The following is an 18,652-nucleotide window of genomic DNA, read 5'->3' on the forward strand; positions in this document are numbered from 1 at the left end:
GTGACCTAGCCACCTTTCCAAATTGTTCTATAGAGCTTCCATGCAACAAGTTTGCTTGCCTGAAGGACTGTGAAAATGCTGTTTCCATTATGCTCTCACAACCTTCTGTGTTCTGCAGAAAGGCGTACAGGGATTGGAGGATAACCTTTGTTTCGTTTAATGAACTACCATGATGGAATGGCTTGTGGTCTGAAGATGGCAACCCATGGGAACAATCATCCATGACTTTAAGACTGTGAGCGTATTTAGATGAGCATCAATCCAGAGACAATGGCTACTCTCCATCTCTTCTTTGACATTTGTTTACAAGTCCATAGAATTTCAATAATGAAAGAGTTACAATAAAATGTGTGACAGGTAAGAGGAATTTATCAGAATGTTTGTTGGGAGAAAGGTTGTCCCAATCAAGCTGAAAAGGGAAAAGACAGGCCTCCATTTATGCATACCAAGGAAGATTCCCTTCTTCTATAGTTATTTCATTGAAAATAAAGCGTGGAATTCATGTTATTTATTAAAGCAATGGTCTCTTTCCAAGGAATGGAGAGGAGAACTTTGTCTGAGCATCAGGAACTACTAGTCATGGTAAACTGCATTGGCAATATAACACATAATTTCCCTTTTGGAAGGTTTGCCCATCTATCCGTGCCTGTTTATTCATCCATGCAGCTCTTTTCCCTGTGTGTATGGAAACCAGTGGTGGGATTCAATTTTTTTTTTATTACCGGTTCTGTAGGTGTGGTTTGGTGGATGTGGCTTGGTGGGCATGGCAAGGGAAGGATACTATAAAATTTCCATTCCCACCCCACTCCAGGGGAAGGATATTGCAAAATCTCCATTCCCTCCCCATCCCACTAACCTGCTTTCCAGCTCCATTCTTCTGTACAGGGCAACAAAAGAAGACCCAGCTGATCAGCCAGGACTCGGGAGACAGAGAATAGGTGGGGTCAGGGCCAGTCAGAGGTGATATTTGCCAGTTCTCGGAACTACTCAAAATTTCCACTACTGGTTCTCCAGAACTGGTCAGAACCTGCTGAATACCACCTCTGATGGAAACCATTTTTATTTCTTAGCCTTCAAATCAGAGTTGCATTGGGAATCAAATCTTAAAACTGCCTGGACCAGTCCCTGCAGTTTTCTAGGCAATGTGTTCAGAAATGTTTTGCCCTTGCCTTCTTCCAAGGGCTGAAAGAGAGATTGGTCCAAAGTCTCCCACTTGATTTCTGTACCTAAAGCAAGACTACAACCTAGGTTTCCCTGTTCCTAGATCTTAACCACTAGGCCTCAATTTTTTAAAAAGAATAAAGGAATATGCTTTTGTTTCGCACAAATTTCATGCTTTACAAGATACTTTCATATTTGAAACTTTCATATAGTATTTAATATTGATATTTATTGTATAAGGTATATAACTTCCTTTTTTCTCTTATTTGTCCATTATTTTTAATTAATTTTGGTGTTTTTTCTTTTTGCTTATAGTTTGCTTTTGCTGCGCTTTTTAAATAATTAGTTGTGGGGTTGGGAATTTTTTTTTTTTCAAATTTGTACTTACATGTTTAATTAAAAAAAATAAAATTAGCTAATAGATCAGAGTGGCTCTCTATGAGATCTATTAACCTATTCCAAATATCTATCACAATCACAAATTATGACACTTGTTTTGCTTTCTAAATTAAATAATCTATTGAAAGAAGCAGATTTACTTTTGAGTAGAATTACATTAGGAAGGAATATGACTTAAATAAAAAAAGTCATCCATCATTCTGTCAGCCAATACAGCAGCCCTAAACTGCTCTGTCTGACTGTTTGAAAATCTGGAATTAAAAGAATAAACTATGTTCTGCTGCTAGACAGAAATGTTGTTTATTAAAGGAGACATTATTGCATTATTATTATTACTAGTACAATAGAGGTATATTGTTCTAGACACAATATCTATATGATGAAGAATGCTCTGCAACAGATATAATAAATATCCAGTTGTATTTTACAACACAAGGATGAATATGGAGTCAAGTATTGGCAGGATAACCATATAACCATTCATTCAATCTCTTGAATGAAGAGTTACATTGTACTCGTGTCAAAAAATTAGAATGAAAGATTGCCAAGTTACAAAAATTTAAAAGACAAATAGGTGGAATTTATGATGGAACCACTGTTCTCGATTTGAATGCCTTTCGGATAGGTGGATCTTCAGCTTCCAGAATTCCCTAGTGAACAAGGCTACTTTTGGGAATTTCATCTAGAGCAGAGGTTCCCAACCTAGGGTGCTCGCACCCCCTGGAGGTGCGAGATGATATTCCAGGGGGTGCAAGAAAAGTCCAGGTAAATAATAGGATATTGGCTATATGTTGGCATTTTTATTTATCATGCAATGGATTAACTTTGTTTTCATTTTAGAGTTAAGTATCGTTATTTAGTGGCCGTCACATACATAGCTGAAAAGATTCAATCCTATCATATATTTAACACGTTCAGTAGTTCCTAAAGTCTAAATTTCAGGGGGTGCGGGGTTCAAGTGAAATTTCTTTAGGGGTGCGGGGCGAAAAAAAGGTTGGGAACCACTGATCTAGAAAGTGTCCAAATCTGAGAAGACTGTTGTACATCATTCAGAGGGACTCCTTCTCCTAAGTAATGGAAGAAATGCTGACCTATGGAACCTATACTAAATATTTAGTATATATATCCTACATTTGCCACACAGCATTATTTTAACTAAAAATGTTTTAAATTCCCAGCCAAAAAAAAAAAAAAAGGCAGACAGAATCTGATTGACTACAGCTTGCTAGATTTATTGGTTGTTACAGCTGTTTCCCTCTATATTTCAGCATGTGCAAAACATCTGACACTTGGATACTTCTCTCTGCAGCTTAGCCATTTGAACACTCTTAGTATAGCTGTAATGAAGCTAACAGAGACCCCAGTAGTGGCAATGTGTACTTCAATAGTAACAGATCTTTTCTGATAGATTTCTGGGTAAGCAGTGGATAGAAATGAAGCTAAAAAGGAAAGTGTTAGTTGGAAAAGGAGACAACATCGACCATGACCTCAACCTATCGTAAATAAAACAGAAAAAAAGCAAAGCAAAAGCAAACCCCACCCCCTAAAAGGGTTATCCACCACAACAAAACAAAACAAACCAACCCCACACCCCCCACCACCCCCCTATGTTACCAAGACATGCAACAACACCAAAGAGGCAAGGGCCACGGGACCACCCCCGGCCCACCCATGTTGAGGCCACGGTTGCAGGTCAACCCTGATTTCATCTAGTACTTTAACCGAAAGTGAAGCATTGATACTCCTGAAATCAAGGGTCTTTAGGAGAGGCACACATGGCAGCAACTAGAGTTTCAGAGACCACCAAAATAAAACACAATAAAATTACAAGTATAAAAAAACTTCCTCCTAAGTTAGAAGGTTAGCATTTGGCATCATGGATTCTATTACTAATCCAGTTGAATCTGTTGTCACTGCAGAGGCCATCTGGATTGAAAGAAGTGGAAGACTGAATAAAAGCAACTTTGTGGATGGTATTTTTGACCATACAATGAAGGAGAAATTCTGGAGGATGTTTTCCAAAAGTAAATGACAGGTGGTTTTTTTTTGAACAAAGTACTATTGATAATAGATATTAATTACCTTGATATTTGTTAGGAGACCAACTCTGTAAAGCAGGTGTGTCAAACTCACGTCATCACAGTGGCATCACATGACATATCAGGAGTTTTCCCTCCTTCGTTAAATGCACCCAGCCCATGGGCTGGGAGTTTGACAGCCCTGCTGTAAAGGATAATTCTACTAGGAAACTCCTGATCTGTTTTGATGGCAACTTTCTCATTCAAAAGAAGAACCACACAGGGATTCAACAATCCTTAATCCTAACCCTAACCCTAACCAAGAAAGATGTCTTACTCAACAACAGGAGTAGTAACTCAGAGGAATATAACCATGTAATGCTGGTATTTTTGATACCAAGTAAAACCTGATTTAAACAATTTAGACCAGTAGTTCTTCAACTGGAAAGGGGGGGGCGGTAATTGCCCAAGGTAATCTGAGCATATTCTAGATGTGGTAGGTATTTGTCATCGCTTTACAAGTTGAGGATCCAGTTTGGAATTGCTACTGCCTAGACACTTGTGTAAAATAATAATCTGGTTATTTTTGAGCAGGTAATGACTTGAAAAAGGCAAAATTGGGTAAAACCGTTTAAAATCCACTGACTTGCAGCATGTTACATAGGAGTCCACATCAGAAAAAGGAAGTTGAAAGAGCCATATAAAAGGTAGAAAAATTGATATGCCACCTAGGGAGGGCATATACAATCACCCCCCAAAAATAGGATAAGTGAGGCATATTTATATCACAATAAAAAAATTGTATAGATGAATCATAACTTTTTCCCTTTCCCATGTTCTTCTCTCTTATACCACATGTTTTCTTATACGGAAACACTGTTTATTCCTGAATGCTTCCTCCCTCTCCAAGATTGGTGATTAAAATGGAGGGGTGAATAGATGAACAAACACAATTTTCTTCTTCAATTCCCTATTTTAGTTAACGTTTGAGAACTACTCTATTATACAAGGAATATTTCTGAAGGTTTGCATTCTTCTCAACTTATAACCCAGCAAGAGTCTGACAATCTTTTTTTTTTAAAGAGTGAGGCAAGTTTCAATTGTGCTATCTGGGCACAAACTGCAGTTCCAAAAATGGTGGGCTTGGGCTTTTTGTTTTGTTTGTTTTTGAAATCAGGAATTAAACTCTCATCATTTTTACAAGTGTTAATTTCTCAAATAAGCTGGAACACATGGGAGGAAAGCACTGACTTGTAAATAGAACATTCATCAGGAAGTGTTGCCCTGCTGGTCTCTCCACCCACCTCCAATTCTTGGCCCCATATCTAAAGAAAATAAGGCTGGCATGCCAGTTTACTCAAACTGGGCCACTTAATATTGCTGGAAATGAATGGTTTTTCTTTGATGTTTCATGACCCGCAGTGCTATTCATTGACAAATTGCAGTGCCATGCCATTATGTTGAAGAATGATAAGGTAAACATCCAGAAGATGTTGCTCTATTGCAGCTAAATATTCCTTGATTTGTAGGGGAACCTCTATAGATAGAAACCATGGGGGGGTGGGGGAAATGAAACATTTGCCAGTCAGGGTTGGGAGGGAGTTTTGTTGTTCTGTTTTTTTGGTAAGCATTTCGATTGTACTAAATCAGTATAAAGAACCATCTGGATCATGGTGTGCCTGGCAGGGCTCTGCTCAAAGCAAAAGCCTCTATTAGAGTCACGTTCTATTGATAGCCATTAATTAAAATATCAAATAGAGTAATAGGCAGGATTTTAAAGGGATACTCTTTGTACCATATAATTAAATATACACATTAGTTTTTGTCTTTATATGCTGTGTGCATTTGAAGACAGATTTGCCCAGCCTTATTATCTCCTAGAAGAAAAATTCCTTCTTTCCAACTCTTGTGATTTATTAATAAAGCATATGCAGCACTACTTTGAAAGGCCAGGGGAAATCTTAGGCATTTTTATCATCTGGTGCCATTCTCCACCCACTCTTCCTTTTCATCTTCTGCACCTGAATGGAGGATCTGAGGTCTCTCCACCATGAGCCTTTCCCTTCCTTATGCCATAAAGGCAATGATGCTTCTCTGCTGTTCCATTCAGAGAATTTCAACTCCCTGAAGTCAGTATATAACAGAACCAAAACTGTCATGGAGGCAGAAGACAGCAAAAGAAAGATTTGATTTTAAAAGATAACCAGCTGAAGCTAGATACAGCAGAGAGCAATACTCCAGGATAAAATGTTCCCAATGCATCTCTGAGGAAGTTGCAATTGGACAATTCCTAAGAAGGCTGCCAACTATTATATTCTCAGACTACTTCCCTCCTGTATCTTGGTTATATGATTCAGATTGATTGATGATTCATAATTGGCTCATCATGTATTCCCTTGTGCTTCTCATACACACACAAAAAACATGCAAAGAAACATGCATACACCATGCAAGGGAGTGGAAACATACACGCAGGCCAACAGAAATTTGCAACCACCTTGTCTGGAGGTTTTTTCTTTTCAATTACATCTGCCTACAACACTTTGGGAAATACTCAGATAATGTTGATGCACTTTAGAGATTGTTTTGCATCATAGGCACATTCTGGATGGGGAAGGAAATAAAGAAGCAACCACAACCTGAATAGCACCATAAAGCGTCCTTAGAGTGAAGAGCAACAACCAAATGCCCACTCTCAGCAGGTGTTCATTAAAGAAGTAAGCCTTCAGTTCAGGCAATTTCATTCTGTCTAAAGTCATCCATCCATATTACATGAGATATTCAGGTAACTCCATAGTGTAGTTTCAGGGAGCAAATACAGATTGTTCAGCAAGGTGAGCTCCTATTTACAGGCAGGCTTAGATGGACAAGACAGTGGGAGAGAATCCTGTGATTGACTTGCATTTTCAAATCAACATCTGGAAGAGAGGATGTTTGAACAAGCTTGCTCTCCCTATTTACTCTTTTGAACTATGAGATAACAAACCCTAGTCAGATAACTAGTTTCCTCTTTTGTCTTAACTATATGCCTGATACCTACTAGCCGTTTAACCATCATTAATACTCAACTTTCCCTCACAATTTATTATTTACAATTACTTCCAAAATCTTATAATAAAAGTTCCAATATTTCAAATGTGAAGCATCAATTTGTTTATAACTTTCTACAATCAAAATGTTATTTAATTTTTTGTTGTTTATTTCAAATTCTTTAAACCCGTGATTAAAACTTTCTTTCAGGATTGAATGGAAGACTAATCTAATGTTTAGAAGTCATTAATAAGCAATTTTCAAGTTGAGCAAAAAGTAAGGTTTGTGAACTTACTTACAGGCTCCTCTGTGGTTGCAAGCATGATGGCTATTACGTCCACTCCCAGAATTCAGACCTGCAGGAGAGCACATCTTGCCGTCTTCTCATGAGGAGCAGCCATCCAGAGCACACATAGGCAATCCCCTGTCCTCTTCTTATTTTATCTGTTCTATGCATTGGTTCTTCATTCAACACACCTCCCACAGAAGTCCAAATTATTCAGATTATATCCTTAATGTAGTACATAAAATTATGCTCCCTTTTCTTATAACATGGTTGTGCCATTTTTGAAGCCAAAGTCAACTTTTAATCATTGCTTGGCTCCCAGCAACCTATTGCAAAAAGGTTGGACCAAAACTAAGAAATAATATAGACATTTTTTTAATCCTGATTTCATTTTATTTAACTACTAGCTCAATACCCATGCTTCATTATGAAACTATATGGTCGGACTTAGTTTTTTGGGAGGAAAATAAGGGGGGGGGATTCTGCCTCTGCCTACCAGCATTTATTGGTATTCACCTGGCTAGCATCCTGTCAATGTATGAGAGAGTTTAGGGCAGTTTGGAAAGTGAAACAGTATTTGCTGTGTGAGCAAGAAGGAGACAGCAAGGAGCCTCCGCATGGCTTAACTCAACTGTTCTGTACTAAAGCTGCTTGGTGCTGTGAAACTAAAACTGAAACTGAAACTCCTCTCCTCTGCTTGTATTTTGCATTTGGAACAGATTTCTTTTCAGGTGGGGAGGGGGAATAGAACTCCCTAGCACCGGAGCGTGTTAATAATAATGTATAAAATACTAATGTTCTGATGGTCATTTCAAAAAATCCTTTCTTAGTGAGTACCTAGAAGCCAAGAGGAACATATGTGCCAAATTTCAAGTTTGTAGGCTTTATGGTTCTGGAGATTTTGTGATGATGCGTGAGTGGTATTTCGCTTTTTATATACAGTATATAGATTTAATACAAATAAAGACAGATTAACTACTTAATTATGATTTCAATGATATCTCACTATCTTTAAGAAATTTTCTGTTTCATTTATATTAACACTTACAGAACTATGATTCTGCAATTATGTTAGCATTCCACTGAATTATTTTTTTTATTTTACTTATTTTTATGGCTGCCATAAAACAACAACAGTGACTCTGAGTGCCTGTTGTGATCTCCTGGTGGCCTGCAGAACTGACAGCAGAGTCGGACAGTGGGGAGGAACATGGGCCAGTCCTGGAGTCTGGGAAGGGCTTGGACGAGGGATCTCTGTCTGACACAGAGATGGGGTCAAGGCCAACTGAGAGGTATGTTCTGACGCTGGAGCCTCCAGAATCTGACATCAGCGAGGCAGAGGAACAGGGGGAGCCTGTTCCCAGTGTGTGCTTGTACAGAGCTGCCAGAACAATTAATATAAAAGGAGCGACTCAGGAGTAAGGCTTGGAGATGATTGGTCCCTTCCCTAAAGGAGGAGCAAAGGGACATGAGTCTTCACAGGAAGCAACTTTGTTCATTCTGGTTGGTTTAAAATTTGAAGCTCCGTGTTGACTTTGTGCTCCATTTGGGCCTTGTACAGCTAATTGGTAATTTAGTTGTTGGCAGCATTTCAAGGGAAATAAAGGTGGGTGCTTATCAGCCTTATCCCAAAAGACTGTGGCAGACTTCTGTTGAACTATTCATAAACTGTTTGGGATTCATTACGGGCTGTGAATGCACATAATTCACCACCGTTGAAATAAAAAAAAAGGTTTTTGGGAACAGTGTGTGATTGTTACTGTCTCAGAAAGTTACAACAACAATTTACCAATCTAAACCATAACACTCAAGGTCAAAATCTTCCCAATTAACTTTAAAAAAAAGATGTTAGAGCTCATCTAACCTTCTGACATTGGCTAACAAAGTTGGGACGATCTGGATTTCCAGAGGATGCCATTCCACAAGGCATGTGCTGCCTCAAAGTCGCCATCATTCATGGGTCAAACAAGATGACATTGTTGATGGATAAGGCCCAGAATTAAGCTGTGTTTTAAGGCAGCATGCACTCAAGCAAATGTTCATTGCATGCACTTGTGCATGAGTTCAGAAATCAACCTATGTGCTAAAAGGAAATCTCAAAAGCCAGGTTTGAAATAATAATTGGAATAATACAGGTAATGTACATCATGAGATCTTCCTTCTATTTCTTCAGGAAGAATCTTTATTAAATAATTATAAATAATAAATTTTATTATTTTAGAGAAATTATGCTATGCTAAAAGCTAATCTCACTTTGACTGATAGTTAGAAATATCTCCTCAATTTTTAAACTGAATCAATGTGGATAACGCCAAGAGTCCTTTCTCATTGGTACAAGTTGTGGGGAAAAGTGTTGTCTCCAAATTATCTCTGCTCAGAGGACTATGGAGGATGAAGAGCCATTAGGGCAATACTGATCTTTGAGGGCTCCTTTACTTCAACTGCTTTGCAAACAAAAAACAAACAAACAGGACCTCTCCCTTTTGAGAACAAAGTGAGGGGATCATGTTGCTTCACTTGTCCTGCTGTGACTTATTCCTATGTCATTTGTAGTACTGAGAAGCTTCCAGCCAGTGCTTGGGGGTTCACAACTGGCTTCTTCACATGCACAGCAAACATGAAGCAGCTCCTTTTGGCAATCACACATGTCAGACAAGTTTGTGGGGTGACCTGAAGTATCTTATTGAGACAAATCTCATCACCTCTCCATCCTGAGAATGTGTATTGCATCACAGATGCAAAGTGTCTTCTCAATGCTTTTGAAAGCCACTTCATACAAAGGTACCTAAATAAAATGTGAACTATCTAGGTTTATTTATATAATGTTATTATTATACAGTATTTTACATTGTATATAAATCTGCAGATAGAGAAAATTAAAAAGAAAACCAAGCTAACCTAGAAATCTCCCTGCCTCCTGGTTTGTTTTTTGTTTGGGTGCAAAGAAACACACACACACACACATAGCTTCATATAAAGCTTCAACTTTAGTCTGAAATAATAGGTACTTCTCTGCATGAAGCTTTTGTCTCATTTATCTGCATCCTATATTCAGCAAGCTTTCAAAAAATAGCCAATGCTGATATACTGACTCAGATAGTGTTTCTCAACCTTGATAAGAATGGTCTTCAATCCCTAGAATCTTAACAAATTTCTGGGAGTTGAAACCCACATAGCCTTAAATTAGGAAACTGGAAAAATTCTGGGCTAAAGTGTTACACCAGAACTAGGAGAGACTCAGGTACAAATCACTATTCAACTAAGTTCAGGGGTGGGCTGCTGCGGGTTCGCAGGGGTTTGGGAGAGCCCCTAGCTAAGATTCTGTGCAGTTCAGAGAACCCCCAAATCCCATTCCTGGCTGGCCCTGCCCACCCTTCCCCTCCCCTCTCAGGAGTCCCCATGTGGCCTGTTTGCTGGTAAGTGCAGGGTGCACATGGAAGCTCAGGGAGGCCGAAAAATGGGCCTCCTGGAAGTTCAGGAAGGCTGAAAATGGGCCCATTTCCAGCTTCCAGAGTGCCTCCAGAGCACAGGGAGGCCATTTTCACTCTCCCAGAGGTTCAAGGAAAGCCTCCGGAGCCTGGGGAAGGCAAAAATGCCCCCCCTCTGCCGTGGTGCAGGAGGCCGACTAGGCTACGCCCACCATGGCCACACCCACTCAGCAACTTGGCAGAGAACCTTTTGCTAAAATTTACCATTTAAGCTCTGAGAGAAAAATCATCAATGAAATGCAGTAATAAATTATAAAATGCACTGATGAATAATAGGAGTAGCCACTTGGAAGTAACATGCCTTCAAAATTACAGGTTTAAACATTTGAACATTAAAATGGAGAAGTGGCACATGACTTTTCTCCTTCACCTCAGGGAACAAGCTATTTTCCACCAGGCCTTTAAAATGACACCGATTGGTCATTGCTCTGCTGTAGGGTTGAGCCACATCATTGAAAGCGATGAGTGCTTATCTAATGCAATGAATATTGATAATCAAGATTTATGAAAAAAAAATTTATAATAAAATTTGTAAAATAGATAATAGACAGACAATTAAATGCCTAAAGCTCTGTTATATAATTCAAGAAAGTGGGTACTTTTAATGCCTCTTTTTAAAAAGGCCTTAATCCAGGACTCATATTCTTGATCCATGCAGGATTCCTTTACATGAAAGAATGGGATTTCTCATTTATGAATGGCCCATGTCTACCAGTTCACAGGAATGTACTGTATATCCCTGGGCCTGTTTATCATCTCACTTGAAATAAATAGGCCCTGGAGGCAGAGTAGTTCCAGCTTTTTATGCTTTCCCTTTGCTTTGTTTAAAACATTCGTAATGGCCTTCTAGAGCTCCTGCACAATAATAAAATTTATGTTCTGAATGCAGCCCATTCTAGTGCACAGGCACTTAACTGCAGAAATAATCCTATTAAACTCTATTCCAAGGGAGTTTTGCTTGACATCATTGCTGCCAACAGAACAGTGCCACCCCTGCTGAGTCGCAGCTGGTAGGGCCTGAGCAGTTGACTTTAACTACAAGGACATTAAAATAAGGAAATATTTTACTGACAGCACAGGGCCAGAATCAGGGGTGGGAGATTGGCTGTCAGTGAATGGGTGATCCTGGTATTACATGAAAGAGGTTGATAATAAGAAGAAAGTCATTGCAACGGCAAATATAAGTGGGCATATGGATCATTTGGATGGAGGACCTCAAATAGAAGGCTCAGCCCAAAGCCTTTTAAATATTTCAGAACTACAAATGTCACAGGGAAGAGTACCAAGAGCAACTTTTTCCTGAAGGAGAAGTAAAAAAAGTGTTAATAGGTCCATTGAATATGCATCTGGTCATTTTAGGACTCGTCAAAAAATAATGTTATGGTGTAATAAACACTTACATCTGCTTTGCCCTACTTGGTATACTGCAGATGGGTTTTCTTATGCTTGTCATTTTAATTGTTATTCTATTTTTTTCTGCCTAAAATAAACAGGGAAAGTGGTCCATGGTCAAAAAAGGAAATATGAAATCTGCTATAAGCAAAGAAATAAAACCACTATTTCTCTAATGCAAAAGAGAGTTGAGTGGCAGCATTGAATTGCAATCCAAGTTCATCTGAAAATCTGTTATCATAATTTGCACCATGCGCACATCTTCCTAACCATCGCACAGAGGTCTCCAAACTTGGCAACTTTAAGAACTTCAACTCCCAGTATCTGGCTGGAGAATTCTGGAAGTTGGAGTCTACAAGTCTTAAAGTTGCCATGTTTGGGGACCCCTGCCATAGCACAAAGCAGAGGTGATATTCAACAGGTTCTGACCAGTTCTGGAGAACGGGTAGCAGAAATTTTGAGTAGTTTGGAAAACCAGTAGTGCAAATTTTGAGTAGTTTGGAATATTGCCTCTGACTGGCCCTGCCCCTGGTACTATGACATGGTTTGGTGGGAATGGAGATTTTACAGTATCCTTCCCCTGCCACGCCCACCAAGCCACGCCCACCAAGTCTGTCATGCCCATCAAGCTATGTCACACCCAGCAAGCCATGCCCACAGAACCAGTAGTAAAAATGTTCAAATCCCACCACTGGCACAAAGGGATAGGAACAGAAATTATCACCACATTCTGACTTTTGCAGTGCCTGTTTACATGCCTTTTTCTTCAGTATTTTCAGGACCTCTGTCATCTTTCATAGGCTGAGAGGAGAGAAGAGTTAAGCTCTATCTTTTCTTCACAGGTTGAGTAATGTTCCAACAGTTTTTTTTTTCTTTAGGAAAAGAAGACTACCAATGGGTTTTTATTACTTGAAATATCAGAAGAGAGAGAAAGAGAGAGACTTTGATCATTTACTCTCTTACTATCCCCCAAACAGTCATAAATATCAATGCCCTCTTTCTCAAAGTCTTAGAAAATCTCCCTCTGCACCTAGACAGATTTTGACAGGAATAAAACACCTTGTCTAAGAGAAGGTGGCAAGTTTGGACCTGTTTTATAGCTGTATTTGTTAAAGTTGTAAATGTAATCCCAAGGAAGGAAACAGGTTGATCACTCTGTAGAAACATTCTGTTGCTTTGCTTGACTGATTATATATTATGAAACAAAGGACAATTGTGATACCAAATAGTATCAGTAAATTAAATAAGCCAAGAGAAACAAGACTTGAATTGTTTCAATTTGCTTATCAAAACTACCATACTAATAGTTAATATATTATATTAATAGTTAGCCCAGAAATCATACATATTCAGAATATATATCAGAATATATCTTTAGATTTTAAAATTAATGTATTTAGTTTGTTGGGTCCTGTCAGCAGAAAAGCCACCATCTTGTTTGACAAGGCATCATATTCTGAAACAAAGAAAAGTTTTCTGGCAGTTGGACTTGCCATTTGCCATAGCTGTCTGCTCATAGCAAGCTTCGGGTCAGAGTAATTTAATTATCAAGATGCATTTTCATAGTTCCCAGGTATAGTTTTGGGCAAATGCAGCATTTTTCGAGGAACTCTATAGTTGACACAAAAGGATATCAAGTTTTTCAAGAGCAATGTGAAAAAACAAGGCAATGCAGTCAAATGGAGCACTTCATTAGTGTTTGCATAGAAAGAAAAATAGCTATAAGAAAGATCAATAAAAATGAACCCAATAAGAAGCCATACACCAGAGCTGTCCGACAAAACATCATTATTCCTATCAAATTGCTTGCAGGCCATTCTTTCAGACATTCTAAAACTGTGCTTCTTTGCAGAGTTTCTTATGCTGTGCTTCAAGCAGATTCTAGAACTGCTAGATAGATATGCTACATGAAAATTAAAGAATGAAGCTTTGAAAGCCAATTAATGGCAAACAACAGTGAATAAAATCATGTTCTCAATGAAAAACAAATTATTTGCCAATGAGCTACTGACATCTATCTGAGTTGTGAATATCATTGAGTGACTTATATCATTTCCATATTATCATTATCAGAGAAAACATATAAAGTTGGAATTAAATGAAATGTTATTTAATGCTCCACAATATCTATATTATGCTAATATTAATAATAAAAAGAGTAAGTAGTAATGTAATCTCCTGAGTTCATATATTACGTAAGCTCCAATTGGTATTATTGTGATCCAATAAAGCAGTGTCTGGATTAGATTTATTGCCCTAAAATAAACACTGTTTCATTTATTGGAACTTAGAATAACTTCCTTGTCACTTTGAATCTATACTAATTGGCATACATTAAAATGAAATTTCATCACATATAGCTCTCAAAGGGTCACCACCTCCAATATACACTACATAAATATGCAAAATAAATAAATACAAAATTATGCATATACCCACGTATATTATATGACACAGAGAAACAACAAAGTCTAATTTGGATGTATACATGTACATGGTGAGACAAACGAATCTTGTGAATTTACCAGATGGATGGCATAGGGAACAAAGCTGTTACAGAATCTGGAAGTCCTGCTAGAAATACTTCAAAACCTTTTCCCAGAGGGGAGCAACGGAAACAGATCATGAAGTGGGTGTGTGGTGTCTCTAACAATGCTTTGAGCTCTAAGCACATAGCACTTATAAGCAGTATCCTGAATAACAGGAAGTGAGCTTCCTTCGCGGCTGTCCTTACCACTCTCTGTATGGACTTTCTATCTGAAACACTGCTGCCACCAAACCAAACTGTGATGCAGTTTGTTGAAACGCTCTCAGTCATGCCTCTGTAAAAAGTGGCCAGGACAGAAGGAGAAAGATGTGTTCTCATCTGATGCAGGAAATGCAGACCCTGGTTTGCATGCTTCACTAAGGATGATGTGTGGGGAGACCAATTCAGATTGTTAGTGTTGTGGCCTGTCAGCCGCCAGACCCTTCAGCAGCCGAATCAGAGGAGGAGGAGTAATGAGAGTCAGGTTCAGCATCAGGGCAACTTGGGAGCTCCGAGGGGGAAGAGGGAATCGAGCTGTCAGAGAGAGAGGGAGGGAGGGAGAGAGAGAGAGAGAGAGAGAGAGGTGGAGCCTGAGCCATCCATCAGCCCTCAGAAGAGGAGAGCAGTGGAAAGCTGTGGGCCGATCCTGGGGAAGGAAGAGCCACTGCTACTAGCAAGGCCCCACCCTAGCTCTGGAGATAAAAGGCAGGGGGAGGAGATGAATAGATCTGGCAGACAACTATTCATTTTCTGGCCAGACAAACTTTTTGGAGAGAAACTTTTTGCTGTAGCTGCCAGCATTCCTAATAAAGGAATATTTTGAGTTCACGTCAGAGGGTTTGTTATGTTTGGGGAGCTGGGTCAGACAGTTAGTTATCTGTACCCCCAGATACTTAATATTGTTGACCACTTCTACAGCTGCATCCTTGATACTGAGTGGAGTATGACTATGCCAGCTATTTCTAAAATCTACAATGATCTCCTTTGCTTTATTAACATTTACTGTAGAACCAGGTTACTTTTATTGCACCATTTCACCAGAGCATTCGCCTCTTCCTTATGCTATGCTCTTCCCTTATTTGCCCAACATGCTAAAGAAAATGAAATAAATAAGTAAGCACAGACTACACTTGCTTAAGCAACAGCATCTTAGTGTGATGTGTGAAACAGCAGGCACACTTATTTCATGTTTTCTTTTGTGGGTGTTGTTATTGTGTTTCTGACCAGTTCTTGATTCATTTTTGTACTTCTCAAGCTTGTCACTAATCCATAGCACTATCACATCATAGCATATATAAAAGAGAGAGCATTAACTGAAAATTGGCTAAACAAGACATGCTTACTTTTTTTAATCTGCATGATTATTTCCAGTCTTGTTTGTTTAACAAAGTATACTTAAAAATAATTATATCTTAGTCAGAATATATAGCCATTCCTTTACTTACTCTTTTTCTCTGAAAGTGCTCAGGCATTCTGTTTCTAAAAAAATAAATCAAAGCAACCAAGCATGTTCTATAATTTTAAACTCACTGCACGCAGTATTTGTACATTTAAAAAATATTATATTGTACATAATGCGTTTAAAACTATACCATACCTATATCATTGATCAAGTAATTTATTTATTTATTATATTTATATGGCTGCTCATTTCGCAAAGAAGTGAATATAATAAAACTAAAAATAATATATGCAAGCAAATATCAATTAGTCAAATATTTATTAAAGTCAAAGACCAGTACAATAAAAAATACTCAAAGTTAAAAGTTCTAGAATAAAATAATAACAAATAATATATATATATATATATATATATATATATATATATATATATATATATATATATATATATATATATATATATATATATATATATATATATATGGTGCTTGGAGTTAGGGTATTTTCCCACGTCATTGTAGTTCTTTTAAAGTTGTAGCAAGCGTTTCAGCAGAATCTCATCTGCCATCATCAGGCTTCTGTTGATGATGGCAGATGAGATCTGCTGAAACGTTGCTACAACTTTAAAAGAACTACAATGACGTAAATACCAACTCAAGTCAACACCATACTTTATGTAAGTACCCGAAAACTTAAGAAAATATATATATATATATATATATATATATATATATATATATATATATATATATATATATATATATATATATATATATATATATATATATATATATATATATATATATATATATATATATATATGGTGTTCGACTTGGTTCGGGTATTTTCCCACGTCATTGTAGTTCTTTTAAAAGTTGTAGCAACGTTTCAGCAGAATCTCATCTGCCATCATCAGGCTTCTGTATTGTGTCCGTCTGTGGGTCAGACTTTTACAGTGGTTTCAGATTTAAATTTGGGGCAGCCTATTGCTGTGCCAGAATGGTTTTTCTTCATCCTGATTGGTTGGGAGTCTTGGTCTGTGTTTATTGGTCTCAGACCAAGACTCCCAACCAATCAGGATGAAGAAAAACCATTCTGGCACAGCAATAGGCTGCCCCAAATTTAAATCTGAAACCACTGTAAAAGTCTGACCCACAGACGACATACAGAAGCCTGATGATGGCAGATGAGATTCTGCTGAAACGTTTACAACAAAAGAACTACAATGACGTGGGAAAATACCCGAACCAAGCCGAACACCATACATGTAAGTACCACGAAAACTTAAGAAAACATATATATATATATATATATATATATATATATATATATATATATATATATATATATATATATATATATATATATATATATATATATATATATATATATATATATATATATATATATATGTTTTCTGAGGTTCTCGGGTATTTGTATGTGGATCTTTGGTTATTGGGTTTCTCCCGCGTAAGATTCAAAGTATCTAGGCAACGTTTCGGCGAGGTCCCACTCGCCATCTTCAGGCTGGTGCTTTCGGCTTAGTGCCAGTGCAAGCAGTGTGTGACCGGAGCTGCCATCTCTCTATATACAAGTGGTGGGGGATGGTGTGCTGGGCTGGTTGGCTGTGCTGCAGCCTCTTGATTGGTTGATGGAGTTGATGTTGGTATAATGGGCTGTGTAATGGCCTTTTGTTGTAGAGATATCCTGGATCTTGTGCTGTCATCTCCTGGGTCGTTAGCCTCTTGTGTTTTAACGGCTTGGGTAATGGGTTGTGTGATGGGCTTGTGAGTTCTTTTGTTGTGGTATCCTGGGTCTTGCGTTGTAATCTCCTGGGTCGTTTGTGTTTTGATCTCTTTTCGATTAGCCTCCTGTGTAGTAACAGCTTGGGTAATGGGTTGTGTGATGACCTTGTGAGATTTATTGCTGTGGTATCCTTGGTCTTGTGCTGTGATATCCTGGGTCATTTGCTGTGTTGTGAGTTCTTGAGGTGTAATTTCTTGAGTTTTCTGATGTGATGTCCTGAGCGGGTGGCTGTGATGTAGCATTTTGGGTTTTTAATATGGCTTTGAGTTTGGGGTCTGGGTCTGTGTTCGTTTGGCTTCGAGTTCGTGGTCGTGCCACATCTTCATGGTGGGGTCAGTTCGCTTCATGTATGGTTCAGAGGAGTTTGAAGTGGGTAGTGATGCAGCTGCAGTGCGGCTTCTGGTCTGTGGTCGTGTCTCATCTTCTGTGTGGGTGTGAGTCTGATTTTTACGTGGAAGTGCGGTGGTGGCATCTTGTGTGGCCCTCATGGGTGTGGGTCTGGTGTCATTTATCATGTTGGGTACTCGTCTGTTCATGAGGGCGGGTTTCCAAATGGCTGGTAAGCGGGAGGTGTCATCTCTTTTATTCATGCTGTGTGGGCGTTTTTCTATCTCTATGGCTTCTCTGATTATTCTGCTGCTGTGGTGTTCAGTTTTGGCGATAGTTCTGGTATTTTTAAAGTCAATCTCATGTCCTGTGGCTTTGAGGTGTTGGACCAGGGAAGAGGTTGGTTCTTCTTTTTGATTGAGTTCTTATGTTCTTCAACGCGTGCACTTATTCTTCTGTTAGTTTGTCCAATGTATGTGGTGAGGCAGGCAGTGCAGGAGATTTCATATACTCCTTGGTTTTCTAACTCGATTTTGTCTTTAGGGTTTCTTAGGATGGTGGATATTTTTCTGTTTGTGCAGAATGCTGTTTTAATGTTGTGTTTTTGGAGGATCTTGCTGATTTTGTCTGTAGTGCCTTTTATATATGGGAGGAGGGCTTTGCCGTTCTCTTGTTCTCTGTCTTGGATTTTGGTTGGGGTTTCTTTTTGGATTAGGTGAGTGATCTTCTTTCTTTGAAATCCATTGGCTGTTAGTACGTTGGTGAGAGTGTTTAGTTCGGTTTTTAGGTGTTGTTCATCAGCTAAGCATTTTGTTCT

This window comes from Notechis scutatus, chromosome 1 (genome assembly GCF_049901735.1).
Source record: "Notechis scutatus isolate UNSWTSFEM ecotype Mainland chromosome 1, rNotScu1.2, whole genome shotgun sequence".
NCBI lineage: Eukaryota > Metazoa > Chordata > Lepidosauria > Squamata > Elapidae > Notechis > Notechis scutatus.